We start from the raw sequence: 13,518 nt of genomic DNA on the forward strand, positions 1-13,518 counted from the left end.
TCATAATCATATTTAAACAAAAGAGAATCCTTACAATCATTAATCAATATATCAAAATTTTTCATGGAATCATCCTCCCGAAATTTAAAGCAATCATAATCACATGTAATGGAAATATTAATGCAAAGGGAGTCATCCACACAAGTGTCAAGGGTGTTTGCAATAAGAGCACAAGGGTTGTCAAGAAAATTAGCACAAGAAAGATTAGAAATTTTACCATATTTTGGCTCTTCATCTTCCCATACTAGCTCAATGTCATCATCTTCACTTTCCATCTCTACCTCCTTTTGATTTTCCAATTCGAAAATTGGAACTTCTTCAAGCACCGGGGCATAATAATCCATTTTCTCTTCAACATTCTCCTCTTCCCTAGCATTTTGCGCGTTTTCGTCCTCTTGTATAATCCTTGGATGGGATTCCAAAGTGGGGATGTCATCTATGATAGTGGAGTTAGCTCTGGACTCATTCATTTTCACGAGCTCCTCCATCATAGATAGCATCTTCGTTTCAACTTCTTCTAATGGAAGTCCTTCTTTCCGGAGGGTAGCGAGATAGTCCTTTAGTTCGCTCTTGATTTCGGCTTTTAGTTTAGCCGTATCCTCCTTGGCCATCCTAGTGAATTCGTCAATTTTTGCTTTTAGAATTTCAATTTCATCGGTAGCCGGTGGGATATAATCACAAGGATCTATATGGGTATTATATGGGAAAAAGGGTAGTGCTTCAAAGGAATGGGTAGTGTTGTTTTCTTGGTGAATTTGTGATGGATGTGGGTAGTAGGTGTTTAGGTGGGAATTTGACTCGTGAGTATAGCTTGGGTCGAGTTGCTTCATTATTTGCACAAGCTTACTCTCTATGTTTTGGGATATTTCTTTGGAGCTTAATGAGTCAATTTCTTGGAAATTGGGTGATTGTGAAGGGTAATTTTCTTGAAAAGGTGGATGTGGTGTTTCATAAAGTTGTAGGTGATGATTGGGTGTATGAATTAGATAGGGATATGGAGGTGGTAATTGGTGATGTGGTAATTGGTGTTTCATAAGTGGTGGTAATTGGTGATGTGGTAATGGATAAGGGTATGGAGGTGGAGGGTAAGCATAGGTGGAATGGGGGTAATAGGGATATGGTTGGGGTTGAGGACTTGCATAGGATTGTCCTCCATGATGTGGGTAACCATGGGGATTCATTTTAGCACTTATTGGCAAGCTTCAAGAGGTTCGCTTAAGGAGAATTTCCTGCACAATAGCTTAGCCAACAACAAATAATGTTTGTATGGGGTGAGTGGGTATGTTAAGGTGTAGTGGTAAAACGAAGAGTCAAGACTCCCCGAGTGTCGTGTCTCTCAAGGATGACGAATGGGAATCGAATGGGTGTGTTGGCATTTAAGAGGTTTAAGGAAAAGAGTTCAGGAATGGCTAGGAGTTGGATTCATTGGTAAGAGGGTAACGTTGATAAAAGGTTGTGTAAAGTAAAGAAAAGTAAAGTGGAGATTGGGGCTTTAGGCTTTTCTATGTGGTTTATCTTTGGTTGGTTTTGTGAATGCAAGTTGCGGAATAGACTAGGGAGTTCATGGCACACTACCAAGTGGCGTCACACTTTGGACTCCCACATCCTCATTCGGTTGGGGCATTTCATCGAACACTTTGTCTACCACTTCTCTCGTATCTTGTCCTTTCGGACTAAGAGCGGAGATGTGGGTGAGTGAGACTCATGGGTGGCCGCTATCGCGCACACACTCACTTCCTTTGGGTTTGCTACCTAATGTGGCCACAAAAGGCACAAAGCTTAAAGAACATCATCCACACAAGTTCAACATCCAACAAACAAGCAATTCACAAATCAAAGCAATAATATTAAACATCCACATAGATCTACCATGGGGCCACCAATCCCCTATCTAATCTACTCTAGCATACTAAGAAACAAGAAAAGGAAAAGGAAATTCAAAGAAACAAGTATTGAATTAGAAATTGAAGAGAATGGTTACCACCCCTTGAAAAAGGGGATCTTACAACCTTGATCTTGAATCCCAATCTTCCTTCTTGCCCTTGATCTATTCTAACTATGAATGGAAGGAATTTTCCCCCAAGAGGAGAGAAAACCCTCTAGATCTAACTATCATATTCTATCAATTTTCTGATCTATCTTCCTCCTCCTTTCTCCCTTTAGGTTTAGGGCAAAAGGGATTTATATAGGTGACAAAGAAAAGGAACAAATTTCCCAAAATAGCCCTTGGCCCGACCACGCTTGCTCACACGCGTGTGAGTGGCATGGTGGCTCTCTGGAATAATTCCACGCCCAGCCACACGCGTGTGAGGCTGCGTGGGGCGCTACTGCATTTCGGCTTGTTTGTATTTTGCTCTATTTTAGCTTCAAATCCCTCTCCAACCTGTGAAATACTTCAAAACTCTTTCTGGAAATGTTGTTAGAAGAAATTGATCGCATTTGAGCTGAAATGCATGCAATTGTTGTAATTGGATGTCAAAACGATGCGCTTTTAATCTAATAAAGACCCCTTATAAGTGCTATCCTTGGCGCTTATCAGAGACTCAACAACGATAAGCTGAATAAGTCACAAACCAAGACTCTTCCAATGAAACCAACATCCAATACGAATATCCAAGACAACAAGTCTATAACCAAGATACCAACTGAATCACAACTTCCACAGAATAATCACAAAGGAACCAACCAAACCGACATATCAAGGAATAACAGATACCAAATGAGGTACAACCTCAACCAAATGACCATAAGGAAACCAATCAAACTATTATACCAAAGATAAGCACCAAACCACAACCTCCAAACCACAATAATAACCATAAGACCAACCACCATATCCATATCACAACACGGAGGCAAATAGCCCATCTACAGAGGCATACGAGCCCAAACCACAGAGGTAAATGATGCCCATTATCACAGAGGCACACAAGCCCGTTATCACAGAGGTACCCAATTCCCAATCACAGAGGCACACAGGCCCAATTACGGAGGCAAACAATACCCTCCCAATACCAACCACAAAATAGACCATAATTCCACCAACTAAATACCCAAGGTTACCAACGATTCAACAAGATAAGAAATGCTCATAAGGACTCAAGATCCCCACATACCAACTCAGATTCACCCACCAATAGTGTTCATCTCACAATATGAACACAGTACATACTCAGAATAATAATCAAGGAATAAACCAATGATACTAACTCAAGAGATCGAGATAAATGTCCAAAGATCATGAATAAATACTCAAGAATCATGGTGGAATACTCAACAAGATGCTCAGTACACATTCTAGAATCAGAAGGAATCAAACAGAGTTCAAAAGACATCAAAACAGACACTGGATCAGAATACTAAAAAACCTAGCGGAATATAGCAACGGAACGCCCTGGTCCGTTAAACTGCACCGCAAGAACACACGGAAGAGGTTCACGATACACACCTCTCTGCCACACCATGCCACACCATTCCGCCCTTACACTTGCGGAACACATTGGCGAGACACATTATACCGCCAATATGCACCATAAGTGCACCCCCAACGCACATATTCCAGAATCGGAACAAAATACACGATGAATCATTCCAGAATACAAATCATGCTCAAAATACACAGATTACACATCTTAGAAGCCAATAAATCATGGAATCCATAACAAGAATTACTCATACACATCTAGATACAAAGGATGATGAACACAAGTCTAACAATCCACAAATAAAGGTTCACAAACCATCAAACAAGGCTATAACCCCAAGAAATTCATAGGATTCCAACACCAAATCATATATATAGATCATGAGTGAAAATAGGTTTAGTGAGACATGGATGGTTACCTCTTGGAGCTCTTCTCAACAAAGCAATCCTCAATACACCTCACAAGGCACCACCTCCTTCTTGATCATCTTTTTCCCAAGAAAGATCCCCAAAGGAATATAATGAGAACTTATAAAAGACTATGAAAACAAGATGATAAAAGATGTCTTCCTAAGGAGAAACACTTACCCAAGTGCTATAGATCCTAAAAGAGCAATCTTGACTTCAAATCTTGAAGGATGAAGTGTAGGATATGCTTAGGGTTCTTTAGAGGTGAAAGGAGTAGGATGAAATGTATTTTGCAGGAAAAGGAAAGAGAGATGGGGTTGTAAGTACAAGACTTTTATATGAGTAGGGAAAATCATCACATATATCATGTATGTATCATATTAGGGTATTAAAACAAGACATGGGCTTATTTATAAGAAATGTGTCATCCATACCCAATATTAATTTAATGGATATAAATATGGTCCTTCCAATGATCGGGTCATTACATAATTAATATACTTGTAAGGAATAGAAAGGGTCCAATTAAAGAACATCCCTTACAAAATTAATTCAAGGAAATTGGGCCTTGGAATAAATAAATAATTCCGGATGGGAAAATATATATCTATAAAAAGGTCGGAGCCCAATTAAATTAAATTAATTACACGGTAGAATTAATTACCGGGTTTTAAGGCTTGAATTAAATACGGGGTATTACAATATACATACAAAATTATAAAATGGGCGAAAGTCCTGCTTTTCAACAAGATCAATGCATTTAAATGGAGGCATGTCTTTAGTCAAAAGATCTACTAACATAAACTCTATGTTAATGTGTTCAATAACAACTGATATCTACTATTTTGTACAATAATTCACCCCTTATTTTAGTTGTTTTAATGCTTATTTTCTTTATTCTAATGAAATTGAGAATTGTTTGTGTGTTATATTATCCCAAGAGTTGAATTATCCACAAGGAGCAGCAAAGGAAGAATTTTGGAGCAGTTTGGACAAGTTTTGGAAGAAAAGGAAATTACCAAGAAGAATATGAAACAAGAATAAGAATTGGAAAAGAATTAGAAGTTTCCTAATGGGCCAAGGCCCATCTATCTCCTATATATTCTACATATTCTCTACAAGTTAAGGAGGTCCCCTTACAGAGTTCTGAACCCTAGCTTTTAGTTTATATTTCCCCAGCATAGTTTAGACTAGTTTTACATTAGATTATTTTATTTCAAGCTTGGAATCTTGGATTGAAGTTGGATTTGTTATTTATCATTTCGTGCCATAACACCAATCCTCAGCGGAACGACATTACACCCTTTTTACACTCATCATCTGTGCTCATCACATTTTGGCGCCGTTGCCAGGGATTGGTTTATTTGGTTTTGATTGTGTGATTAATTTCTTACTAGCATTAGAGTTAGTGAATTTTAGGAGATCAAGTTTTTATCACCAAAAAAAAAAAAATTGTTGCTAATGTGCCTGCAAGTCTATATATTTTGATTTGATTGAAAGGGATTCACATGTTGGATCAAGGAGGATACTACGATTGTCAATCTTATGAGGGCAACCAATATGATGGATATGAAAATCATTGTACAATTCAAGCCCCACCTCCTAACCATTACTATGATGTTCAATCCCAAAATTTTCATCCACCACCATTCCACCCCCAAAACTCATACTCTCAATACACTCCAAACTACCAACATCCATACCCACAACCTTCACAAGATTTCAATCCATACTACCAAAATCCTTACCCACCACATCCTCAGGAATATCAACCTTTCCCTCAAGAGTTTGGTGCTAATATGAATCAAGAAGTTTTTCAAGGAAGTGCACCATCACTGTTCATGCCACAACCTCTTTGGTGTGCCATATGTGGAGGATCACATGAAGCCGAAAGATGCTACATCTTTGATGCTAACTTTCGATATCCAGGCCAAGTTCAAGTACCTGTACATCAAGAACCTCAAGAGCCATTCTATCAACAAACTCCACAAGCAAACCAACCTATTGATGAGATGATGAGGTCCATGATGTATAACATAATCATTCAAAGGAACATTCAAATAAACATGTTACAAGCTCAATTGGAAGATCTTAAGGCTCAAGGAAAAGGCTTGACAACTCAAGAACCCATTCAAGGTTCAATCCCTTATGAAGATGTTATACATGAGTTATTCACGCCAAGTGAAGGTGGTGATGCAAAGGAGATGGAGGATGAAGCTGATGAAGATGAGAAAGTGAATGATGAAATTGAAATGGAGTCTTTGAATTGGAAAGAAAGTGTGGAGTTACAAGGGAATGGTGACAAAGAGCAACTTAAAGAAGGTCCAAGTGAAGAAGTGTTCAAGAATGATATAGTTGATGAAATTGATGGCACAAACGAGGTATGTCTTTCATTTGATGACACTCCCTTGGGTGAGAACTTTAGACTAACTTGGGAACCGGGAGGTGTCAATGTTTTTGAATGTGGAGGCCCCCATTGGCCAATTTTCATGTCCAAGGATTCTTACTTCATCTTAGTGCATAAAGAAGACCCAAGGTTTTCCCTACTTGCTCCAGGAAGGAAAATCAAGGGGAAAATAAGAATGGATTTGGTGAAAGTGTGTGCTTGAATTTTAAGTTCATGGAGGAACTTTCTTTGAGTTTTATGGTGGTGGACTTGTGTAGAAAGGAATTCATTGATGACTACCATTTGAGGCACTATCTTGAAGAAAAATTTGCTAGGAAGGATGGGATGTTCTTTGTTCAATTCAATGATGGTTGATCTTGAGAGGTTGAGTCGAGCTGACGACAGTAAACTTAGCGCTTCATGGGAGGCACCCCATGTTATCCTTTACTTTCTTGCATTTTATTTTATTGCATTTAATTTATTTGCTTTAGTTAGATTTTAGATTTTAGTCTTTATTTGGTTTTCAAGAGGTTTGGCAAGTGAATATTTGAGTGAGAATTGATTTATTTTACTTCTAAGAGAGTGAGGAATGTTTGGAAATTGAGTGTTTATGATGTGTTTAGGTGTTGGAGTGCTTTGGGGATGTTTTGGATTGATCCACAGGTGAAAATAGGCATTTGGTGCGAAAAACGGACTTTTTGCATATAGAGAGCTCAGGGTCACGGCCAACATCACGGCCATGACCCCGCCCGTGACCTTTTCCGCAACTTCCAGTACGTTTTTGCTTATAGAGAGCTCTGGGTCACGGCCAACATCACGACCATGATACAACCCTTGACCCCAACAGTTAAAAAAAAAAAAAAAATTTGCCATTTTTTCCCCACTTGTGTGCACTATTGTTGTCTTCCTCAGGTTCTAAAATTTTTTCTTCCATTTTTCTTCATTGCATCAAGACTTCAAGGTTCAATTTCTTAACTCTTTTAATTTCTCTCTGTATTAGTTTTGAATTTTTGCTTCATTATTGATTTTATTCTTTGTATCCCCTCTATTGTGCTTAATTGTTTGTCCATCGAGGACGATGTCCACGTTTTAGTGTGGGGGGGGGGGGGGCTATTTCTGGTTTGAAAATAAAATTTTTGGTGAACTTTGCTTGAAGGACTCAATGTGCAACACTGTGGATAGTCTATTTTCTTTGCTTTGTGGCTGTGACCACTTTCCTCTCTGCTGGTTTGTGGTTTGTTTGGTGGTACTTGTGCAGCCTTGTAACCCCTCACCTATTCCAGTAAAATTAAGGTTCGAAAAATATTTCTTTAGGCTATAACATTCATGAGATGATCTCCCGATGCCTCAAAAGAATTATTATAAGTAAGGACAGTTAGTAATAAGCTGCGATCGTACGTCCCGGTCACGAACCGTAAAAATTTTAGGAACTAGTATTCGGACCCGTTTGTCCTAGGAAATGGATTTTTAGACATCATACTATTATTCTTGAATTTCCTATTTAATTAGATTAGCCCATAGCAGCTAAAATTTATTTGTGATCGTACATCGCGATATTTCGCGGTGTACCGAACCTAGCCCAATTTTGAGTTCTAGACTGGAATAAATTTTTGGGTTCGAGAATTATTTGAATTGAATTAGTTTCTACCGAGAATTCATCTGATTTAATCCCAATCAGTCTAAGCTAAGATATTTTAGATTATTTTATTCCATTTTATTTTAGATCTTATCACATAAGGGTGAGACTAGTCAACTAAGAGTGGAGTGGGTTTATAAGGCAAATTTTTCCCTTTTTCCTTGTGATTGCCGAAAAAGAGAGAGAGAGAGAGAGAGAGAGTGGGATTTTCATCATCTTCATCAAGCTTCAAGACTCCATAGCTAGCAATTTCTTCACAACTCTCAAGTTATTCGGTAAAACTCCAATTTTATTCGGTAGATAGCTTTATTTTTCATCCTAGAACATGAATCTAAGTTAAGATTTCTTAAAATCATGTGTTATGTTGTTGATGGAATTCTAGGGTTTTAAGGTGAATTGGGGAAAATCATCTACAAGGATCTCCTACAAAATTTGAAACCCGGTTGAGGTAAGGAATCCCTTTAATTGGTTGAGGTTGTTTGAAACTAGATAATTGATAGCTTGGTTGGAATATGATGAGTGCTAGGTGGTTGTCAATGTGCCCAAAATATTTAATTTAAGTACACTAGGTATATTATAAAATGGATGTAATGTATGTGTGTATAATGTAGTATAGTATATATATATATGTGTTTTATGCTTATATATATATATGAAACTGTATGGGTATATATATATATTCACGTGTGGTGTGTGTGTGTGTAATTAAGCTATATATATATGTACATATAATAAGCATGTATGTAAGTGTAATATATATATACATTTATAACTATTAGGTAACTATATATGGTATGTACATACGTGTAGTATAGTATATATATATATATATATATATAATTTATACATGTGTATTATGTATATATATATATATATATGAAAGCCGTATATATATATAAGTACATATATGGGTATGTATGTATTAATAAAATGTCACCTTTTGTGTGAAGTATATGGTATGTATAAACCATAATTATATATGTTGTTAGTAAGAAGAGTAATGCTATGTAGTTAGGTATAAGTGCTATGAAGATTGTGTTACATATGTGTGAACTTATACATAGTATAAGGAAGTGGTAGTATGTGCTTGTAAAGAATAAATATATGTTATGTGTTACGCATAGGTTGAAGTTGGGAAATGTATATGTTATATGCATTGAGATGTATGTGTCAAATATGAGACTTATGTGATAAATGTGGAGTTGAAAGTGTAGAGTAGTTACACTTGAATTACTTTTGTGAAGGGATGTTAGTGGATCATCCAAATGTTTTGAAAAAGAAAAGGAGAATTTTTGAATTGGGTTAAAAGGAGAATTAATTTCCAAGTATTGGGATTGACCCAAGTATGTCCAAACTATTTTCAAAGCAAGAAAAGGAAAGGAATAGAAAAATGTTTTCAAACCTTAGTTCTAGTAAAAGTGGTGAAGGATCTTGTTAACCACGGAATAAAGATGAGCTTAAAGTGCCTATTCCGCATGGTAATTATGTGTATGATCAATCATACTGTGGGCGAAGTCTATTCGCCGAGTACTATATCACCCGGAAGGAAAAGGTACTCCTACGNGGGGGGGGGGGGGTGCTATTTCTGGTTTGAAAATAAAATTTTTGGTGAACTTTGCTTGAAGGACTCAATGTGCAACACTGTGGATAGTCTATTTTCTTTGCTTTGTGGCTGTGACCACTTTCCTCTCTGCTGGTTTGTGGTTTGTTTGGTGGTACTTGTGCAGCCTTGTAACCCCTCACCTATTCCAGTAAAATTAAGGTTCGAAAAATATTTCTTTAGGCTATAACATTCATGAGATGATCTCCCGATGCCTCAAAAGAATTATTATAAGTAAGGACAGTTAGTAATAAGCTGCGATCGTACGTCCCGGTCACGAACCGTAAAAATTTTAGGAACTAGTATTCGGACCCGTTTGTCCTAGGAAATGGATTTTTAGACATCATACTATTATTCTTGAATTTCCTATTTAATTAGATTAGCCCATAGCAGCTAAAATTTATTTGTGATCGTACATCGCGATATTTCGCGGTGTACCGAACCTAGCCCAATTTTGAGTTCTAGACTGGAATAAATTTTTGGGTTCGAGAATTATTTGAATTGAATTAGTTTCTACCGAGAATTCATCTGATTTAATCCCAATCAGTCTAAGCTAAGATATTTTAGATTATTTTATTCCATTTTATTTTAGATCTTATCACATAAGGGTGAGACTAGTCAACTAAGAGTGGAGTGGGTTTATAAGGCAAATTTTTCCCTTTTTCCTTGTGATTGCCGAAAAAGAGAGAGAGAGAGAGAGAGAGAGTGGGATTTTCATCATCTTCATCAAGCTTCAAGACTCCATAGCTAGCAATTTCTTCACAACTCTCAAGTTATTCGGTAAAACTCCAATTTTATTCGGTAGATAGCTTTATTTTTCATCCTAGAACATGAATCTAAGTTAAGATTTCTTAAAATCATGTGTTATGTTGTTGATGGAATTCTAGGGTTTTAAGGTGAATTGGGGAAAATCATCTACAAGGATCTCCTACAAAATTTGAAACCCGGTTGAGGTAAGGAATCCCTTTAATTGGTTGAGGTTGTTTGAAACTAGATAATTGATAGCTTGGTTGGAATATGATGAGTGCTAGGTGGTTGTCAATGTGCCCAAAATATTTAATTTAAGTACACTAGGTATATTATAAAATGGATGTAATGTATGTGTGTATAATGTAGTATAGTATATATATATATGTGTTTTATGCTTATATATATATATGAAACTGTATGGGTATATATATATATTCACGTGTGGTGTGTGTGTGTGTAATTAAGCTATATATATATGTACATATAATAAGCATGTATGTAAGTGTAATATATATATACATTTATAACTATTAGGTAACTATATATGGTATGTACATACGTGTAGTATAGTATATATATATATATATATATATAATTTATACATGTGTATTATGTATATATATATATATATATGAAAGCCGTATATATATATAAGTACATATATGGGTATGTATGTATTAATAAAATGTCACCTTTTGTGTGAAGTATATGGTATGTATAAACCATAATTATATATGTTGTTAGTAAGAAGAGTAATGCTATGTAGTTAGGTATAAGTGCTATGAAGATTGTGTTACATATGTGTGAACTTATACATAGTATAAGGAAGTGGTAGTATGTGCTTGTAAAGAATAAATATATGTTATGTGTTACGCATAGGTTGAAGTTGGGAAATGTATATGTTATATGCATTGAGATGTATGTGTCAAATATGAGACTTATGTGATAAATGTGGAGTTGAAAGTGTAGAGTAGTTACACTTGAATTACTTTTGTGAAGGGATGTTAGTGGATCATCCAAATGTTTTGAAAAAGAAAAGGAGAATTTTTGAATTGGGTTAAAAGGAGAATTAATTTCCAAGTATTGGGATTGACCCAAGTATGTCCAAACTATTTTCAAAGCAAGAAAAGGAAAGGAATAGAAAAATGTTTTCAAACCTTAGTTCTAGTAAAAGTGGTGAAGGATCTTGTTAACCACGGAATAAAGATGAGCTTAAAGTGCCTATTCCGCATGGTAATTATGTGTATGATCAATCATACTGTGGGCGAAGTCTATTCGCCGAGTACTATATCACCCGGAAGGAAAAGGTACTCCTACGGGGGTGTGTATACTTAAGTATAGTCACTCTATGTTCGGGTAGGTGTCGTTCTTATGAACCTAGTGAGGCTAGCTAGGAATCATTCCAACGCTCCTATAAGTCCAGGGGATCAGTATTAGACCGGGCGATGACCACTGAACCCGAGTTCAACGATCCAAGTGGTCAAAAGTGGAGAAAGGACTCCAAAGGCCTCACACTTTCTATCTAGGACTAAGTGGAAATTTTGAAATATGAATGTAGTTACACCGTGGCTACGGGAAAGAGAGATGTAATAAGTGTTTAAGTACCCAAAGGTTGTGGGTGATCTCTCTCTTTGAAAAGTGAAAGGTGATGGGAATCTCATTACGAGGGAAAGGTTTTTCTACTAAAGTGATTACAAGCAAGATATGTGATTTATGTTTTATACTACTTACTAGTATGTTTAATTGCTTAGCAATATATTGTTGAGTATGTAAATGAATATCAAATGACTTTGTCAAGAGGGAAAATGTTATGAGACGTTATTGAATTGTGCTCATAATGTATGCAAGTTGCTATTTATAACTGTTGCAGGTAGAATCTTGCAGATGAGTAAGGTATAGGGTTTCTATGCAACAATTTTTACAAAACCTTTATTTAGTTTTGAATAACCCATGGATATTCTTACTTAGCCGTCGTGCTAACTACACTTCACTGTGTTCTTATCAGATGCAGTCTAGTGTCAGTTCCTGCAGCCCGGTGAACTCCGAAAGTTCACCGGAGTATGTTTCTCAGGGCATGGATTATGACGATTACATACAGATGATGGAGGGAGAAGACCCATACGCACCTGGTTATGCTCCCGAGGCTCCCACGAACCCAGATACTCCTATGGCTCCGTCGGCCCCTTTTGTCTCTTGCCCGGTTATGGACGAGGTCCAGGCTGCTTACGGCTTTTACCCCATAGAGCCGTTAGATGGTAGCGACCCCCTGGAGTTCATTGTGCACTACCCCTACCCTTGGGACCCTAGCCCTTGGGGTGTTTGGGAGGAGTGGTCGATGGTCATAACCACTTCTCGGTTTTTGGACCACATTACCTGGTATGAGGGGGAGTGGCACCTGGTCTGGGGAGAGTTCACTGGCCCCGTGTACCGCATGCTTGACTAGACGTTGGATCTTTGGGAGTCTTTGGGGAATTTTTTTTGGTGTACATATATTTTTGTAGCCTTAGTGATGGCTAGGCATGACCAGTTGCGTCTAGGTTGAACCTTGTTGTTTTTTTTTGGCCCGAGGGGCAATCTTATGTATGTATTTTTGCAAGATTATGTACTTTGCTTAATGAAGCTTCACCAGTTGATATGTATGAAAGCGTTAAGTATTTGTTGAGTGATTGTTGTGATGAGAAGAGTTCCTTTAGCCTGTGCACCTAGAGTGAGGTTTATCGAGGAATGATAGAACTCTCCCTCTAGGTGTGGCGGTAATGTCTCGGATGTACGGGAAGGTAGGTCCGGGGTGTTACAAGCCTAGCTTGTCAGGGATGATTCAAAGTTGAGCTTGTGTTTAATTCAGTCTCTTGCCAATAGTTGGGTTAAACTCTAACCTAAATGTTTCCCCTGTGTGTTATGCATTGCTAGTGAAGGCTTATATGGGATTCCGGTGATATTTGTCTTGTCATAGCTTGTCTCAGTGCTCTCATAGTGAAGTCTATAATTTGCATGCTTTGAAGTGATTTAGGCCATTGTTGTTAGCCCAAGCCTTTAAACCTACCCTTTATTATAATTGTTTTCCCTAGTTGTCCCCTTTTGAGCCTTGTTTTTGTTTAATAAGTGCTAAGCACTTCACCCGTCTTTGTTATTGTTTATCTTGTTTACCCATGTTATTTAACCCTTAGTCTTTAGCCATATATTTCCATCCACCCGTAGAGAGAATGTAGCATTTGTTCTTTAATTTAGAAGAGATTTCTTTTTGGAGCTTATTCTTGTTAGAACTACTCTTGTTATCTTTGTCCTAGTGTGGGGTTTGGTGAAAGTAATCAGTT

The sequence above is a fragment of the Ipomoea triloba genome, chromosome 9 (genome assembly GCF_003576645.1).
Source record: "Ipomoea triloba cultivar NCNSP0323 chromosome 9, ASM357664v1".
NCBI classification, from domain to species: domain Eukaryota; kingdom Viridiplantae; phylum Streptophyta; class Magnoliopsida; order Solanales; family Convolvulaceae; genus Ipomoea; species Ipomoea triloba.